Source organism: Hyalella azteca, unplaced genomic scaffold (genome assembly GCF_000764305.2).
Source record: "Hyalella azteca isolate HAZT.00-mixed unplaced genomic scaffold, Hazt_2.0.2 contig13512, whole genome shotgun sequence".
NCBI lineage: Eukaryota > Metazoa > Arthropoda > Malacostraca > Amphipoda > Hyalellidae > Hyalella > Hyalella azteca.
This window is the reverse complement of record NW_025943430.1, coordinates 8962-29983: the sequence shown is the minus strand read 5'-3', so window position 1 is coordinate 29983 and position 21022 is coordinate 8962. Positions and strand designations below refer to the sequence as shown.

Here is a 21022-nt window from a genome sequence, read left to right as displayed (position 1 = left end):
AAGTCAACGCGGGAAAAATATACACATATATTTTCAAAACAATGATATTTACATAAAAAATTAATATTTTTTTACATATTTTGATATTTACATAAAAAATAAAGACACAAAGGTTTGCTTAGCTCAGCTCCGTTCAATCTTGCTGGCGAGACGTAATAGTCTGCAGAGGCCGAGTTGTCAGCGGCAATGACAAATTTCTTAGGAGACAACAAAAGAAAATCGTGTCAACTTTGCCAGTAAAACTCGTCTCATTTCCATGCTGATGAGCCCGGCGCCAGCGTAAAGAATATCCTCTCTTCATTTCGCTTCCTGAAAATGAACGAGACAAGCAGTAGCGCCTGGAGCCGGCCAATGGAATTATTGTTTTATTATTATAATTATTGTTATAATAATTATTTATTATAACAATAATTATTGTTGCCAATGGAATTATTGTTTATTGAATTAATGGAAATGGAGGCGGCCAATGGAATTATTGGATTTGTTTCGTTCAGGTTTTCAGGAAGAGACATAATTATTGATAGACAATAACATTAAAAAATAAATATTTTAATGATGATCATAATAAGATAGATAGAACAAGCAAGTCAAGCGTAAAGCCATTAACTCGAGAATGAGTTTTAACGTAAATTTTGATGAAAAAATCTATGGTACAATTAAAAATTTATTGAATTTAAGTTTTGAAAGTACTTGAGTTTTATGCGAAGGATACTCCGCGTGTATATTAAAACATTCAGAAATAGAAGTATCGCAACTTAGATGTAAGGTCCACGAATCGATTGGAAAGACTTATACATGGGTTGGGCGCCAATACTCAAGACGGTGACGCGCCTCATCTTAACCAAGTAACTTATACATGGGTTCACACCTCTCCTTATATATTATTAAATTTTTGGAGGTTGAACGCGCTAGTGCGGTTACTCTAATTCCTAGTCCTTCAAAAAGCTAATTTTCATAACAAAATATAGCATTAAACTTTGATATTCTGCTGTAAGTAATAGTATATATAACTTAAAGCAACTTGTGCATTAAATCAAAGCTCGACAAAAACATCGATTCATTAGTTGCGATTAATCTGCAGAAACTGGAGGAGAAAGAATCGTAAAATGCGTCTTGGAAGTAAAGTTGAAACGAATATCGATAGAGTTTTTGTTCATTTATGACGTTTGAAAGAAAACATTTGAAATGGTTCTAGAAAACTGTAAACTGTAAACAAACTGGCTGATCATGTCCGTATGCAACTAATGCAGTGCTGCAAAGCGCTGTTAAATTTTAGCTAAATTTCAGCTAGATAATCAAACATAGGCAACCATAGAAGTTGAGACGTTATCCTATTGTTCATTATACGATATTGAATGTGTCCAATGCCTGACTGAAGCATTTCAAGACGTTCAAGTTGGCGTAGTAAGCGGATGCAATCTTCCTCATCCGAAATTTAGCCAGCAAATTGGTAACCTTAATTTCACTGAAATTTATCGAGAAGGTCTGACAACTTGGCTCATTCGGCAGAGAATGTAGCAGTCCCTCTGCCATACGAGCAATTATTCAAGCATTTTATGCTGTTCAGGTTATGAATATTGAAAGCTAATCATGTGATGATGGCCAGAGGAAGAGCTTTGAGCTTTCACACCGGCCGGGTTAACAAACGCAGTTGCGCACGACTCGGGAGCTCTGACTGCACTACGCCTCTCGCCTGCAGCCCTCAAGTCTCATGTTTATGAGGAACTTCAATCAGAGAAAACGAACCGAGTGATAGAATCCACGTCATCGTAGCGATCTCGACGCGTGTTTTGGGTGCCTTTTTAAAGGACCTCATGATGTATTACTCATAAACGTCTCGACTCTTTAATGGCTTGCTCGGACTCAACATCCTGCCCAATCCGGCAACAATTTTTAGTGATTGACTTTTGGCGATAAAGTCGCGACCAATTGTCGGCTTGATGGCAGTCTGTGCTTGGCAGCGCGTCTGGACAAGCTGTGTTATCTTCTGACACGCTGCCTAGCCAGGCGACAGCTTTGTCGGCTCATGGCTACGTCAACAATAAACTTTATATAAAAGCGGATTTAAAAATTCGGACCGAGAAAGAATGTGCAATTACTAAAAAAGTATGTATACGGGATTAAAAAACATTAAAATACTAGAACTCCTATATTACATGCTAAAACTCCTGTAGTTTTAATTATATAGCCCTTCACTCTGACTTAGTTACATATTGGTTACGGACAATCTGATCAAGTAATTTCGGTGCCATATAAGGGGGAAATTTCAACAACACAAATATATAGCATGACAGCTTGAAATTTATCAGTTGCAACATGACTTCAGTATAGCGTGACTTATTTCTGGTACCACTAAAAATTCCATTCAAAAATCACTACTCGTGGTTCAATTTAAAAAACCTGATGGAAGCTGGACTCGGTGATCACTTTAATTAGAGAGCAAATTGGCTGCAAATATTCTAGTTAACGCAGCGACGGAATTTGCATAAAATACCACGGGATTTTTTTTTGTCAGAAAAATTTATCACGGAAAAACAGCATGCATCAGAATCATGTTTTAGGATAGATTTTTTTAGTAACTGTTCACTAGCTTCACGGATATTTTGCTTTCGTGGATAAATCTAAATTTAATAAGAAAAATTACACAAATAAGAACGGAATTTCTTAAGATTTCGAACATCAAATTTTTCTTTTTTTATTATCCGCATGCAATTATTCCGACTGGCATATTGCTCATTCATGACAGCTCCAACCCCGAGTTACGTTTACTTCTATGGTCATTTCTATACGAGCCTTGAATTGCTCGAGAATGGCTAAGAAAAAAGGTCATCTCTGATGTTGAACTTGTGTTTGTTTTACGGCAAGCAAAAAAAGGATATAAATCCATGATAGATTTTATGGCAAAAAAACACGATTTTCTCCAATTTAAGCTACATCATCATCATTTAAGCGACATCTATGATTATCTACACTGATAGGTGAAAATACTTTTCACCCCTCTCAAGACGTGTATATCTATCATTCGAATAATAAAATATTCATTACAAATGGTTAAATTTTTCTCTGTGGGAAAGAATAAATAATGCAATTTGTAAGCCAGATTTTCTTCAAGTAAATATTTTAACAAGCTTATTGGAATGCACGCGTCTAGATAGACTGCTTTGATTGACAAGGATATAAGCTGTCAATATATACATGCTACATCTCCACTCATGGGCCAACTCTCAGAAACACCGGGACATGAAAGAAGTTTCACCATAAGCTTTCTATAGTATGCACTCATCATTAAATGGACATCTGAGGTGCTACAGTATATGGAATGTCAACAGCGGGCTGAGCGTGTTCAGCGAGCATATGCTTTATGTAATAAGTCTATGAGCGCTTATAGTTGAAAAGATGGACAAGGCGGCGCGGTTGGTGTCGATGTGGGATTCGTCTAGAAAAGTGTTTAATGTTTATTCCTCTATATATTAGCAGCGCAATGATGGTGCGCTATACGCCACGAATCGGACATACCACAATGAAATTATAAGTTATATATTATTTCTATAAAAAGCCAATTATTCCTAACTTAAAATGCTATTAGTATTTGAGGTGAGTTTATGTTTATTTTTGAGCTTGACTTCCCAGAGTGGCCTGCCCCTCGCTATCGGTTATTAAAAACACAGCCCAGCCTCCAATAGCCGGAATTTATATACTCTGATCAGCACGTCTGTAACTCTCTTTAATCCAGTGGATTAATTCTGCTGTCATGCACTCAATAAGTTTCCAATATTCAAGTAATTTTAATGACCTTGGACTAGGGCCTGGTATTGGCCTACATCAAACATCGCTTAGTTGGCCCAGAATCCCTCATTAGGCGATACATTATGAGGGACCGTGAGGAGCTAAGCACATGCCGTCTAATTGCTCTTTGAAAAATTCAGGCTCACATTCAGAGCCCCGAGGAGCGTATATACTGTATGGTATGAAGTCATGAGGCTTACCGCATACGTCTTGGTGACAAGATGTAGTGAGCCCTTTACCCATCGCGGCACAATGTTGAGGGCTCTTGTTGGCGTATGGGGAACTGATTTATTAACTATGGTTTGGGAAAAATTTTCTATAACTTTAGGGCTGATAGCTTTCGTCATTTGAAAGAGGTACAAAGTATGTACCTGGATTCGGTTGGTAACAGGCTTGATTACGGAGGTGAACAGAACCAAACAGAAACATCCAGCAATGAAACAATCAGGAGGCTCAAGAATGTATGTGAATAACATCGAACAGGAGGCTAATTAAGCAAGGATTCGAACCGGAGGCTCAGGAATAGATGCGAACTAAGCTTTTGGTGAAATGGAACCTAATTAAGTTTCTACCGCGTTTTATTCACCATAACACTAACTTGCATGTGGAATTATTTGAAGAAGACTTGTTAATGAATATATTGTCCGTTTATTGATTTTCTAATTATATTGCAGAGTATTATAGCAGAACTTGTGCTTCTACACCAGCTTGTGGCATATCCTCGTTCCTGAACACAAGAAATAACCGAAGTCAAGATCATAGCGAGATGTAAATGGCCTGGATAGTTTTGTCCTCAACTATGTGCTGTTCTTGCATTGAAGAGAAGTTTAAACTATTCTTGAATCAGCCAAGTTATTACTGGATGAAGTCAATAAGTTTTTTTTGAGATCTGAATGGGAAGTTTTATAGTGTTCTATAAAATGCAAACACGAAAATATCCCGCACTAACACTGTACCTTCGGTTTCATAGATTGCAAATGTTCCCCGCAATATTCGAGGAAAAATATTTACTATCACTGTCCGACGGTTGAATTTATGGAAAAGTGGAGCCCAGAAACAAAGATGAAACGAACAATGAGAAATAGAAAATTTCGGACTATGAGCCGCGGTGTTACGAAATATTTACAAAGGTTATTGGCGATAAATAATTTCAGAATACATTACGTTTTTGTGTGACGCAGGCCGTGCTCGCGTCGCAGTTACATATCATGTAGATAGCTCGCGGTTGTTCTCACGGCGAATTTGCAGCGATGGAATCTGCGTCCGATTGCAGTTGTCGGTTGGCGTCTGTCAATCACTCGTAGCAATCTGATGCTACGATTGCCATTACATGAGATGCCTCTGGCAATCGCTACTGGAATTGGTAGCAGAATGCATTCCAAGCGATCACACGCCACAGATGTAAATTTTTGTAATGCTGCGTGCAATAAGCAGGTATTAAATTGAAGGTATATCGCCCTCTCCCTTTCCTAAAAAACAAGTACTAATCTGAGCAAATTTCAGATCATATTTCACATGCCAAGGCCTTCACTAAAGTTTTGTAACAGTGGACAAACTGACCATACAAATGTAGGAATTGGATCAGAATTCGTCCTTTACGAACATAATTAAAAAATTCTTACTAGTATATTGTACCTAATATTAGTTGCGCAATTAGCGCTACTCAATAATCACCTACAACAACCTTACCTAAAAATCGCCAAAGCAATATTTCTCAAGCTCCTGCCTCCACCAGGAAGCAATTATTGTTGATTAATTTGAATACCCGTAATATACCACGAACCATGTTTATCTTAATAAGACAATGCTATGAAACAACACAAAGCAATATCTCTTGCAAAGGAAAAAATCAGTAAATGGAGACTGGCATTTCTTATTTTTTCTGGACTTATCATTGTTCTGTCATTTTATTCAAGTCACAAAATATTTTACGTAGTGTGATCAGCCCCGCAGATCCGCCTCGATTCACCTCTATGCTTCACTCCTGGCTACGGATGAAGCGCAATTCCGCTTCGCCGGCCCAGCGTAGGAAACAAAACTATTTTAAACGTAGATTGAATTAAAAGTTTTCCGGTCCTCTTGATATGAATCATAACTCCTTAATCAAACAAAATTGTCCTCTTACATTTTAAATATTCACTTTAATTTACCGTCAACAGGAAACGATATCACTTGGACTTATTTAGGTTCAATGAAAGGGGTAAAAACTTAATTAAAAAGTAGCAAATTGTAACATAATACAAAACAACACAATGTAGTGCAAAACAATACAACACAATACAAGTTTTACATAAGGTTTGGTCACTTTGAAGGCTTTTCCTTTAGTAAAGAATTAGGAATTCCTTTTCATCGACACGTGAGAATTGCGTTGTCAATGAAACGTTACAGTTTCGGCAACAAGAATACGTTATGTCTTTACAGCTGCGCCATTACTCACCTTACACAACGCATGCTCCCTTTCGACGAACAAAGATATGAATGGATAATGTTTCTTAGCTACTATATATGAGGTAAAATAGCTACTATAATTTGATTACTTGATATTTTCAGAACCTGACCAGATATCTCTGGAGACATTGACATGACGCTATTCGTTTGGAGCTTTAAAAGTTTGAAAGTTTATTAGTTAAATTCTTTATTTGTAAACTATTGCTTAACTCATTCCCGCTAAAACTTCTTTTGAACGACGGGTTGATCCACAAGTTAGTCAGCTGTGAGATGACTGTAAATATCACAATTTTGATCATCGATTTGTAGTGTGCGGCAAAATAACGAAAAGATTTCATCAATATCAACAGCGTAATTTTGAATGTAAATGAATTGTTGATGATGGACAATGTTTTTTCGATAGAATTCGTGAAGAAAAAAAGTTAGTTAAACTGGCAAGATTACAGTAGGCGTCAACAACGTCGTGGAGAAGCAGCAGATTGCACCTTTTGAGAAAAGTCCACGGCAACTGGGCATAACATTTTGTCGTAAAACGGGCGCAATAACCTAGAACAAGATGTGGATGTCAGATTGGGAGAAAAACAAGAAATAAAATAAAAGTTAGCATCAATTTCGAGAGGGAGTAACGGCAACTGGGCGTCGTTTACATGATATTTACGATGATGGCCAGCGTATAGGCTTTGTCTCGGTGGCTAAACTGCATCGACAGGCGCATTATACTGTATATCCTAGTGCAAAATGTATGTAGTATTGAAATGATGCTAATGTTATCATTTGTGAAATTTATTTCAATTTCTATACTCAAAATTATTACGCAGTAAAGGTAAGAATTGATGAAACACCAATTCATCAAGTATTGAGTAAATTTGACGGATTCAACGTATGATCATCTTCTGATGTGCAATAACGATCAATTTATGCAACATTAATGAATCTAAAAATAAATTGAAAATCTTACCGTAGCAGACTTGCCACATAAACTTTAATCTAATGTATTGTTTCCACAACAGGAAGGCGCTTATATAAAAAATTACAGGAAAATTATTGATGAAATGAAAGATATCTCAAAATATGCAGAAAAATTGTAGTGAAGTAAATACCAAGAGTTAACCAAGTTCTAAACAAGGTACACACTCATTATGCTCTGTTATCTGTTGTCTTTGAGCGATTCACCAACCCATGATATTATCTCTTAGCGAAACTCAGTCGTTTGAACGAGTGCAAGGTCATTGGGTCTATAATTTTAACGTAAAGTGTAATTAGTTATCAATATAAGAAGCTGGACGATTCAAATTGAGAATTATTCATTAATATTACGCTGTGAAAATATTCAATATGATTTAGAGAGGAAAAATGGAAGAGACGTGTAGGAAGATCAGCTGCGCGGCATCCGTGCATGCGTGTTGGCTGCGTTACAAGACTTCGTCATTTAGAGGCCGCGATTATTCGAGACGCATGACATCTCCTGAGAATTTTCTTGCTCTTGGATGCCATACAAGAAAGATTCTGATCACAAAGCAGCCTGTCCGATGGTAATGCCTTGCCTTTCCTAGCAAGAAAATCGGGAAAAACCCGCCCCGATCCTGGCCTAAAAGTGGGCGCGAGCGACGAAATACTCCCTAGGAAATCTGATAGAATATTTCCGGCCTTCTTTGTTGCAGTCATAATAAAGCTGCGTAGACCAGGCGACATCTTATTTACGGCACTGAAGCAAGAATGACTTTTTGGAGAGTTTCTTACGTGGCGTTGAAAATTGAAACGCGGTTGCCTTATCACTGAAAGTTTCGAGGTGAAGGTAATGTAGTTTTATTCACAGATTCGAAGCAAAATGATCAAATATCTCGTTAGCGTTTATAAGTATTAATTAACTTATGGAATAGTTCTAACTTGATTCAGTAATTGAATATTGTTTATTTTTTCATCGAGTGTAGAAGAAGTATAGCGTATAAATGTTGAAAGGAAGTAATAATATTAAATTTAGAAGTGTATTATGTTACAAGAAGATAAATTCGCTTAGTAATTTCATTAAACACCAAAGACACCAATGGTTTTCTCAACGAATGAAATTTAGAAAGGCTTATATGTCAACAGATGGAACGAAAAAATTTGCCTTAAATTGCCTCGATTCATTTCTGATAAAATGAAATTCTAGGGTCAATACAAAAAACAAAGAAGCTGTTTTCGTCATAACAATTCATAACAAATTGGGCGACACAGAGTAACTACAGCCAGCGAGCAGTCAAGCAGCACCAGAAGAGACCTGGGGCCATACTTTCAGAACTCGCTAAGCGAACGTAAGTACTTCCGCTCTATTTTCTTGTCTGTGATTGGTGGATTTTGCTTGAAAGGCCATCAATGATTGGCTGATGAACTTACGATCTCTTAACTTTTACTAAAAGTATGGGACCTGGGCCTATACTTTCAAAAAAAGTTAAGAGATCGTATAAGTTCATCAGCCAATTATTGACGGCCTTTTAAGCAAAATCTACCTATCATAGACAAGAAAATAGAGCGTAAGTACTTAGTAAGTAAGTTCACTTGGCGAGTTTTGAGAGTATGGCCCCTGAGTCGCAGCGTTCCAAGTCCGGCCAAGTTTTGACGGTCAATAAAATCATGGAGCAGGCGATGGCGAGGCACGATCTGCTAATTCCCGGTCATCGTCCGCCAATCCGGAAGCAGGGAAAAATAACTCAGGCGTTGATTCCAGCGAGAATTGCGATGGCTTTTGTTTGCGATGCAATTATTGTGATGTCACGTTTTGTGGTCGCGGTCCCATTACTTTGCATATGTAATCAGGGAATCAGAGCAGCAATTTAGAGACCTGCCGGAATCCATTTATCGTGATCGGTAATTCATGTACAGGTATTTGTTTGACTTTACTTCTGCTCACCGCGTAACTCTGTCGATTTTGGTTTATGCTTGTGTCGAAGCGTTATGTTAATATGTTCATTATGTTCATCATGTATAAACATATTTCATACATGACCCGCTAGAAACAAGAATCGAAACGACGGACCTAATGCCTAATGTAATGTAAAATAATTCGAGCCTTAAACAAAATGAATTCAAATATAGCTTAATTTGTGGCCCAATGTACGATATGAGATTAGACTGAACATCGATAGAGTGTTTTAAGATGCGCATCGAACAGAGGTTCAAAAGGATTAGCTCTTGTAAAAAGAATGACCAATTATTGTTTCTATCACCATTAGTTAAGCACAAAAATGCAATTGAGCTACAGTGAAGCACCTGAGAGCACCATACATAGCCCCAGTCTTTTATTTTTCATAGTTGAGGAGCGAGAGGGAGAGAGACGAGCGATGTCCGTCCGAAGAACTTTTCGAATGAGCCTTTGGATGCAATCAACCAAGTTTACATTATGCATGAACAGCGGCGTCGCGGAATTCAGCAAGTCTGCATGCCAATCGAAATAAGCTATCAAAGTTTATGACCGAGAGTTCTGCCCTGAAATGACCAGGAGGCATCTCGTCTCGACGCCACAACGCTCGACCAGAACGCACTGTCTGCACCGCTCCATGTCGGTGCTTATACTTCGATGGACGTCGTTGCCTATGGCTTCTTGGCACGAGGGTTGCACTACAACCAAGAACGTACCATTTTCAAGTGACGTTCTACAACCAAGAATATTGCCTGGTCGTACCATTTTCAGTGTAACGTGAAAACAGAAGCGGATTAGTTTTTTTCTAAGGCTGTAATAGTTTGTGCACTACAAATGTCCATACTAAAGTTCATCAGGCGTCAAGATTTGCAAATAAACGCTTTCATCATTGGAACGTTTCATTTTTGCGGCTGCGAGAGCATAATACGCTGAACTGCATCTTAGATTTTTGGTGAACTGTTGCTAACCAAAATAGCTGTTTGGATGAGCTTCTTGGAATTGATGACACTTTGCGACTGAAAAAGCATTGTAAGACTAATTGGGCGAAGAAAAATAAGATGAATATAATAAATAAATAAATATAAGATGAATATATAAGAATGAAATATAAGATGAATATAAAATAAGATTCGTGATTTTGTGAGAAAAAGAATTTAAAATCATCCCTTTGGAATTTTGTGAGAAAAAAGAATTTAAAATCATCCTTTGGGAAACACAGCAATTATCTACAAGGAGGAAATTTAAGTGCTAAATAGTAAAAAAAAGAATTAATTCAACCATTGAATTATTGCTTCACATAGTGTGTAAAAGATTTTAGAGTGCGATTAAAAGCTCCAAATAAAACGATAAATATGGATGCTAACTTTACAAGGATCAGATAAAATGCACTTTACTTCGCTCGTAATGCTAGGAAGTTGAGGAAGGGGGAAAGTGGTGGACGAAGAATAGGAGATTATAGCGCATTCAAGTAAGTGATGTCTCTAGAGAGCAATTGTTTACGTTCTTGGAGTGATTCTTGTTCGCCCTTGAGACTCGAATAAAGAGCTTTGCAGAACAAAAGCTGTTGCTCTTTGCCAAATTCCCTAACGAGCTGAGGCCGCGTTGTGCTGAGGAGTCAAGAAGCGTGACCAAGCAATCAGCTTCCGCCGTACAGCCCAGGGTCTGATGTGTGGTGTCTTTACTGTACAACTATCAGACTGCAATTACGACTTAAGCCTTGTGTTGTTTAATGCCGACAATTATATGGGTTCATGAGATGAGAATATTGTAAATTAAATGTTTGCAATAGGCTATTTCCGTAATTTCTATCTCGTACAATGTGATTGAATTCACTATCTTGAACACTTGCTACATGAATGCCGTCTGTTTGCTTCTCATCATTCTCCAGCGCATGAAAAAATTGTAAATGGATTAATTCAAGATCTGTTTACATTATTCCGGCATGCAAACTTTGTCTCATCATTGAAATATATTGAAATTTTATTTGTTTTTCAATATGCGGTCGGCAATTCTGGCAGATTTTTTAGGATTCATGAGAATATTAAATTGTCCGTATTACTGCCGGGCTTTAATGGAGTAGCTGAAATTTAAATTCTTCTTAATCGCGAGTCACATAATAGCAAACAAGCAAATGTCATCGAGTGCACTCATGTTCGCAATAAGTGCACACAACAAGCAGCATTCAAGTACAACGTCGCAGCTGCTAATTTAGCTAAAAGTAACTTCCACGCCATGACACCGTACGAACTTGAACAGAATATAGCCGAGAAATTCTCCTCCATTATGAACTTTCAAACGTAAATTCAAAGCCTAGGAATGGGTTATTTAATTTCAGTGAGCTTAAAGATCACTGAGGCAATGAGTGAAATCTCTTGATGAGATAACGGCAGTGATAGTGAGTCCTGAATATGGTAAATTCATCTTAAAAACAGTTTAGTTTATTTACGGAAAGCGTTTACCAGTTTATATTTCTTAATGCTATTAATTTATTTACTGCATTATTAACTCATTTGTACGATCAAATGTAAAAAGTAAAAAACTTTGGCATACAATGTACAGACAAATTAGAGACGATAGGATGTTTAAAATGACTCTTTATCGAAACGAATCCAGTTTTAGACGATCGAGATTACTGCCATTTGATGGGAAAATATTGTAATAACAATGACGACAGTGTTCCTGCGCGGCAATATTGATAGCGTTAACAGGATAATAGAGAAATAATAGTGATGTAAGTGCGCGACAAAAATCACTTATGATTGTACATGGTGCGTTTCAATGCTGATAATTCATTGAACAGTTGCTCTACCAACATCAGGCGATCAATTGGCGGCAAAAGGGCCCTGCCATTAGTCATAGTGTATGGCCAACACCCCTTATTTCCTATGACGTAACTATGCTCTCTCGATTTTGATGCATCGGAAACAGTTTAAAAATTTATTCTGTTCCCAACATAGCGAGATGTATTCATTCTGAATTTGTTCTCGCACATCAAACAAGCATTTCATTAATCTATAATAAGGGTTGGCAGCGTCACTAAAGTCTGCCCTATGTTACAAGCAGGTATGCTAAGATGACTCTCGATGGTCAGGCTCGATGTGGCTAAATCGAAACGGTGTATGAATAAAAATGGAGAGGTAACACTGATTCTAAATTCATATCTTATCTAATTCGCATATAGGTATTCCGCAGATTCACACGTAGGTGTAACACATTGGTGTACATTAGAGTAACATTATTACGGATTGATGTTGAACTACCTCATATAATCAGGTGAAATTTCGATGTTAAAATCACAGATTTATCAAATGAAGGAATGCATCTCTATGCATTCTTGATGCAATCGAGTACATATTGATTTTGCCAAAATTATTTTCCTTTCTTTATTATAAACCCTTCTGGGATGTAGCTAACTATTCAAATGCTGCGTCTCATGTGAGATTTCGATGTCGCGATCAAGCGAACCGTTTTATCAACTTTCTGCTAGTCCACACAGGTTTACGACGTTCAGTGTATTCGGAGCACCGTTCAACCGTTCAGTAGTTAGTCGGCAGTAGATTGAGGTAAGTGCTAATGGGATAAGCATTATTTAAACTTGAATTCATTAGTGCACTCTACAATATATTGGGAATATGGATGGATAGTGAATTTCAGATACCTTTCACGTAATGGTGAGGTGATATATAATTCAAATTTTAGTGTTACTTGCCACATGATACTACAACGTTTATTGTACCAAGAAATACTAAGTTAACTTTTTGTACCTAGAAAACTTTTATAACTATAAATAGGGTTAGTTGTGATTTTTTTTTGCACGCACAGAGCAGACATACCAAAGTTAGGTTTGTTGTTAAAGTGTCAACTGAAGTGAGAGCTAGAATTTCAATGAAATTTGGAAATATTTGATTAATAGAATTATTTAAAAATAATTGTTCGAAAGCATATTGATTTTAAATAACAAGAAAGATCTCTCATCGGAAACAGTTTAAAAATTTATTCTGTTCCCAACATAGCGGGATGTATTCATTCTGAATTTGTTCTCGCACATCAAACAAGCATTTCATTAAATTATAATAAAGGTTGGCAGCGCCACTACAGTCTGCCCTATGTTACAAGCAAGTACTGAAGTACTAAGTGACAGCGAGAATTTCGATGAAATTCTTAAGTACGTGATTAATAGAATTATTTACAAATATTTGTTCGAAAGCATATTGATTTTAAATAACAAGAAAGATCTCCAGTTATCAAACTGATCGACTCCATGGAAGCGACGGCCGCAAACAGCTCGTGATAAGTGGTAAATAAGTTGCCACTTCAGTTGGGGTTAGGGCGTGCACACAGGCGATGTATAGAGGGCAGGAGAAGCGTCCCGTGGAGTTATTGTGCATTCCAAAAGCAGGACCAGCTACCAAAGCATTATTTGTGTGTCGTTAGGAGATGTGTTTTGAATGGCAAGTAGTCTTTATTGCCCGCTTCGGGTACACCGAACAAAAGCCGTCGTTGGACTTCATTCAAGCGGCTGTCATCGCAATTTTCCGCAAACATGACTTCGTTTGGAGCCCCGCTTGTTCGACACGGCCGAACCTTAATGCTAATCCTCTCTCAAGTACTCATTCAAAAACAATAATTAAAGCGCTTGCTGGAACATATACGCTTCTCGTTAAGCAATAAAAGTAAGGGGCTTAAATTCATGCTCAGCGATGACGCTGGGAATGAACTTAGCTCTGAGAGGCGACCTCTCATCCGTCCATAAAACTCAACAAGAGATTACTTTGAATGCATGCACACCGGCAAATCGCATAGAAACTTTTTAAGAGAGGTAGCTATGCGGAATACGTTCTCTACGATAGGATTATAGAGCAGGATGAACACAGTTAAATTGTGTACATAGTACTCGTGATTTCTTTGAGAAGGTAACGTATGCATGTTGATACATGATTAAGCTTGCACTATATATTAAGAAGAGCATGAATCAGATGATCACAACCATTCATTGATCAAAAAATTAAATAAAAACACTCGGTGAAATAATGCAAAGAATCACAGGACCTCATGCCTGAAGGGGGTCGGGATTTTCAGAGGCTCGCTCACCGATAATCGTATCTCTTATACACATCTCATCATTGAAATATAAAANGATGAAGAACGCCGTGCAGCTCAGGCGCAGGACGGGTGACATGGCGATGGGGAACGCCATGCAGCTCAGGCGCAGGATGGGTGACGTGGCGATGAAGAACGCCGTGCAGCTCAGGCGCAGCATCGGTAATGTCGATGAGGCCAGACAAGTTGAGTATGAGATGCTCAACTGACTTGGACAATCCCGAGACATGGCCTTTGTTGCCGACACATCATTATCGAAGCTAATTATCATGTCCCGAGGGGGCCTCTTCCTCCAGCCTAATAGCTTTCTGATTGTCCCGCCAGTGATTCAGAGTGAAGAGAATTTTAAAAGAGCTGAAGAAATAAAAGGAAAGTGCACTGCTTGCGAGACTCGACAGCTGTGCTAATTACAGCTGACTATCAAAGGTGGAGCGTCCAATGCTCTAATTCTAGTTTCATACAAACTGAGTTTTTCAGTGAAGCTTCCAATTATAGGAGATAAGTAGATTTTCATTGCCTTTATCTTTGTTTAGCAAGAATTCTGGATCGGGATGAAAAGGATTAATTTCGGCGATCGTTTTGGCTGAGATCTTGAAAAAGTGCCCCGCGAAAAAATACTGTTCCCATTAGGAATTGTATAATTTATTTTTCAGAATTTGAAGCAAATACAAGAAAAATAGGGAGCTGGGAAAAACGAAACTCTTTGGGTAATCCTCGCATTTAATTTGCTGGCATCATCCGTTTTCAACTTTATTTGCAGATCAACAGGATAACACGTTACGAAGATTGCGGATCGGAATGACGACAAAATTTTTGAAGGCAGATATGACCACGAATGACAAAAATCTATTGCTACTTTCCGTCCCAAATTTGATTTCATCAAATTATCTCAATCTCATGGGTAATGACAAAGACATGCAATCACTGAAAAAGTAATCAGCGAACATCGACGCTGTACGTGACATTTTGATAATTGCAATTAACACAAAAAAAGGAAACGGGGAAAAAAATTATTCGCATTAGTTGGTAGTCAAGTAAGACTGACATGATACAAGTCTAAGTTAGAAAACTCTACAATTAACATCTTTCGTTGCAAACAAATTCACATATTATGCGAATATCGGTGTGTGCATTTAATTTTACGTAATAACATTTTAAAATATCATACGGGTTGTTATCGCCGTGGTGTCTACAATAAGGCACATACATTTGGCTTTCTGTGAAGTGCGCAGTGTAACACATCAGCTAGAAAGTTCACATCGCAAACTTTGATATAAAACCCTGAGAAATTCATGTGAAATTAGATTATTGGCACGCGGCCCACCCGTGGGTTGATGGTGGGCTTGTACAATGGGTGAACTTGGTCTTTGATTCCTATTTTTCAATTCTCTCGCGAGCGTCCATTCGGGCTTCGGGGAATGCGTTTTCTATACACGTTCAAACTTCAAGGCGTAGCACCTAATTAGACGCTAAACTAAATGCACTGCAAAAAAAACAATTAAATGCAGGAGCAAGTTAATTTTGGTAAAATTTGAATTCATTTAGAGCAACCCTTCCATCAAGATCCATAAATTTCTTTAGTATCGGAAGAAGCGAGGCAAAAGACGAAGCAAACAGCTTGGAATGTGTGAAGATGGGCTATCATATGCAGTGCATTGCAAGAATAGTGTAAGTAGCTGTTATAATTACAACATTTCTCCGCATGATATGATCTCAGTTTTGAGATAATGTTTATTTAAATGTCATTGCGAGTTTCTGAACGAAGTTATATAAGCCCTGCGGCAGCCCATTACTAGGCGCTGCTGTAGCGGTGAACCGACCTGTACGGCCAGAGGTGGGCAGTAGCGCGCTACATTTTCAGTAGCGGTAGCGGCGCTACATTTAGGCAATTGTAGCGGTAGCGGTAGCGCCCGCTACATTTAGAGCATGTAGCGGTAGCGGCCGCTATATTTCACAGTAGCGCTGTCCAGCTCTGCCTGTACATCGTTGTCGCTCATGGCTCCGTGCGTAGCTGCGGGTACGATAAGCTCACGAACGCATGTGTTTCGGTTATATTAATATGATCAGGTGGCAGCCGCAATAATAATCCTCACTAACACCTTACTAATCCAGGCCGGTGAACGAGAGCAAATCCCCGCCATAGTTAAGGGGCCTAAAGCAGGCATATTGCCGGAGGCCCCAAAATGAGCTGTGGGGCTACCTTTCATGGCAAACTGGCGATATTAGCATTAGGTGGCGATCAAGAGACCATTGGCTCAAGCTCAGATTACGAGCCTTATGAGTTTTGCCGGTCCTTTTATTGATGGATGGCGTCGGTACAAACGCTCAGGACAGTTGCCGACCACGCGAATTATTGATTGCTTCGAGAAAATGCAAATGTGGAGCTTTAAACTGAACTTACATACGCAGAGGCTCGTGTAAACGGATTAAAATAGGCCTATGGCTGAACTGAAACTCAGAAAAAAGCTTGTACATCAGATTAGGCAGGCTTTTCCGATAACATATAGTCCCGCATCAGCTGTCTCAGAGTGAATTAAATTCAGGTACCAAATTTGAAAAAAATTGGCGAGTCATATATTATATTGACTGATCAACTCCGATCTAAGATTACATGAAACAAAATTTTGCACAAAGTCATCATGTAGGATATTATGCCATGTGGCATCCCGTTTTCATCTAAAACAAAAAAATACGCTCTCATTGTCAAGCATTCAGTGTGATCTTTGCATAATTTAGTGCTAGAAAACTACCCACGCGCGTCACATTTCCACTCCCCATTTCCGCTCGTGTAATTTACTCAAACGATTCCATTCACTCAACAAATTTGACATGCTGTCTCGTCGATATGAATTCCAGCCGCTTGAGTTAGGCATTTATTTGCTCACGGAAGTTCCGTCACAAAAAAATGTAAAAATGATNGAATGGAACTGTTACCACACATGAATGAAACTGTTACCACACATGAATGAAACTGTTACCACACATGAATGGAGCTGTTACCACACATGGATGAAACTGTTACTACACATGAATGGAACTGTTACCACACATGAATGTAGCTGTTACCACACATGAATGAAACTGTTACCACACGTGAATGTAGCTGTTACTGCACATGAATGATACTGTTACCACACATGAATGGAACTGTTACAACACAAACAGTATCACTTATATAAGAGACCGTGTACTAGTATGTCAGAAAGTGATTGTCAGAGAAATGGTTTAGTAAGATACTTCCATAGTGGCACTTCTTCGGTAGACGATACAAATAAAAAAGTAAATTGCGTTAGCATTATTGTTGATAAATAATTACTATTCAGTACTAGGAATAGAATAAAGCAAACGTGTTCTGTATATACGTTGTTGATGGTAATCCTAAATTTAAATTTATTCAAATCTAAATGTTATTTAAATTGTTTAATAGAAGAAGAATTATATGAGTGAAATTCAATGATAAAATAAAGGCATGCGCACTTCAGGTAGAACAGCGGTTTCCTTCATTATTTTGTCTTATCCATTTTTTGCAGAATCAGGACTTCCCTGACCCGCCTGCTTAAGAATATTTTGTATTAACTTCCAATTATATTATATAGTAATTAATGGGTTAATGTTTAAGCGCGTCACGGCAAGCTGTGTGTGTGGAGGCTGGCCTGGCAATTTACAAACATGCAGCATTTCACTGCTGGGGGAATGATTATTAGAAATAATTTGCGGGAAAATGTCGCAAGAATTAATCAATTATCTGTAAAATACTCTCCAAAAATTAGTGAATTATTTATTTTCCGTTGAAAAATGCACGAAGAGCGAGTAAATAATAAAAATATATATACTATACGTACGAAAAATATGCGCATAGACTTTCCCTACGAAAAATTTCCAAGATGTTTGCTGCTGAGATGGAAGGACAAAATTGTATCTATGCTATCAAAAAAGACTTATATTTTAGTATATATTTATCTGAAATTGCTTTTGTGCTTGGCTGAAGCCTGGCGATTCGAAAATATAGCATTCAGTCCTCACTCGCGCATGCACAATGCCTATCGTTTCGGGATATTATACCTGGTCCTGGAATTTTATGTCTGGTTGGAAAATCATGAAGTAGAAAAAAACAGGAGAAGAAGTAGAAAGGGTTGAAATGAAAATACATTTTTTTTTGTTTCGGTGCAGTATACAGAAAAATGGTTCATAAAGTCTCCTTTTTTTTAAACATCACTTTACTGTGGAGAATCGTAGCCGGGTTCGGAGTAACCCGTTCTTACATGTTAATCTCAGGTATAATCGATATGAGGCAACTTCGATTTACCTAGCAATTTGTTTAAAATATATCATAAAAAGGTATCTGGATTTAGTTTAAAAATTATTTTAACAATGAAATTTGAAGAATAGAAAACCCAGTTAAAGAGAAAAAATTCTAGGACCAATCATCATAAACTCACGAATTGAAATCAAAAAACAAATATTAAGCTACAAGAACCAAATGAGGAGAGTTTTTCTGCTAAAATATGTTTAAAGATACATTTTAAATAAGAGTTATTTGTCCTCTGCAGTAGTGGTCTCGTATAGGGCCGGTTTGAGATGCCTAACTTCTCTGGAATTGAACTTTTACTATGGAAAAATGCTAAATATATAACTGAGTCTCGATTTTATTTTCAGAAATGCCACAGCTGAAACCTTTCCAAAAAAAAACGAACATAAGGAGGAATGACGTGCAACTTCTTGGTACATTTTGACCTCTCAATTTTATATCCCCTAGCATCCACCCTTAAATTTTGTTGTGTTTGGAAAATGGCTACGTCAAATGCTACGCCAAGACTACACAAGACTCGTGCTTCGTTTGGCTTCCAGCTAGCAATTAACTTGATTCCTTGTTTGGGTAATATTATAGACATCAGTTCCCGTGAAGAGAGAATAAGTAATTGCAAAAAGAAGCATACAACATAATTCATTTATGCAGGTTTGATTGAACAGCAGAGCATGCTTTTTTATAAAAAAATTCCTTATTGTTTTTTTTTTTCAATAAGCTGAACCAAGTTTCTTTCTGGTGTCGGGAGATCGATAAACAGTTTCAGAGTTTTCCAAAGTTTGAAATTTAAAATTTGGGACATCAAAAGATTGCGTCGCCATAATTTACTATCAAAACCAGTTTAACTGCGTTTATAAAATATATGCAAGTGGCCTCAATTAAATTGTGTAAAATAACATCAGCTGCAGAACAGTAACTGACAAAATAAAACTCTTAATTTACTGCAAAAAAAATCAAGAATTAAATCGTGAAAAATAACTCATGTAAAAAGTTATGACCACTGCAAGAAAATAATGTTCTGTACAAATTCTTATGCGCGAAAGGTTGTAGACTTCTCTAAAAACGAAATTACTTCGGTTTGACCATCATGACAGTGAGCCGCAGACTCACATGCCACTTACAAACTGGAGGACCATTGAAGAACGATATGCGGTAGGCCCACATACAACGAGACCATCACCCGCGCGACATTGGAGACCTGCAGCAGCATCGTCATGCGGTGCCTCGACACTGCGAGACTGCATGGCTATAGCAGAGGGTCTCATTATCACGGAGTCTCCAGCTAGCGATTTGAAAACCACTGGATTTGTCAGGACGTTGAAGTTGTTCTCTGAGTAATTTTACGTTTTTATTTCAAACCGTATCTACGATACCTTCTTGTATGTCATTTATTTACGATACCTTTTCATTTCTAATTTTTAAAATTTAATTTCCAAGTTTTCAAGATTTCATTTTCAAATTTTTAAATTTCAAGTGTTATAAAAATCTTTACATACTTGAGAACGAACATTGAATATTCGAAACGTCATACTCCAGTAAAGTATCATTTGATTACCTGCTTTTCAATCTTCCAAACCCGTCAATAAATTTTGTTAAGATTATTGAAAAAAAAAGAAAATTGTTCATAAAAAGCATGCTGTGGTATTCAATCAAACCTTCATAAATGAAAAACATTTGCCTAAATACACTAATAACGTAATTTCAACAGAAGAGAAGCAGCACAGCCACGAACTCAATCATCTTATGAGGTGCAGTCGGAACAGAACCCCTGGTTTCACCCAAATGAAGCTGTGGAATGTACTGCGCCTGAATGCTTATTGTCATCATTCCGGTTTTTTATAAATGGTCTTTATTTAAAAAAGTCAGAAATGGAGAATTGAAAAATCTCCTCACATGTCAAGTCACACGGCTCGCAATCGACTTATAAAGTGCATTAAAATATAGGTCCATAATATCGCATTGGTGGTTCCGTGGTCACATGTCAAGTCTCATATGGAGTGGCTCGCACATCGACTTATAGACTGCATTAGATTAAACTATCATGTTATTGCATTGATGGTTCAGTGGTAGAATTCTCGCCTGCCACGCGGGAGGCCCGGGTTCGATTCCCGGCCAATGCATTTCATTTTTTGGCTGCTGTACACAATGGTACCGGCCCCTAGATGAGAGGAGCTAGACGCAGGATTGAGCCTTGTCTCAGAGTTCAGTTCATTTCTCGTTGTTGCAGGTATGTGGCGCATGAGAGGTGTAGAGGGTGGTGCTTCAGCATTGCCTTATAGGTGGTGGTGCACTGAAAGAAACTCCGGGTAAATGTTAACTGTGGAGATTGCAAGGTCTTAAGCATTACCAATATTACGCAGTCTTTGTGTCAGGCGCAGTTTAATCTGGAAAATTAGGATTTAAAACATTCAACTTCTGTGGCTCGCGATTCTCTTTCATAACTGAAATAAGAAATTCGAGTATTTATGGAAGACTGTTTTTAA

General features: G+C 37.8%; 1 non-coding gene across 1 annotated transcript; it reads left to right on the top strand.

Moving 5' to 3' along the window:
* The first annotated feature begins 20588 nt into the window (after positions 1-20588).
* Trnag-gcc lies at positions 20589-20659 on the top strand. Its single transcript has one exon. It is a non-coding gene; the product is annotated as a tRNA-Gly (tRNA).
* Positions 20660-21022: the final 363 nt, after the last annotated feature.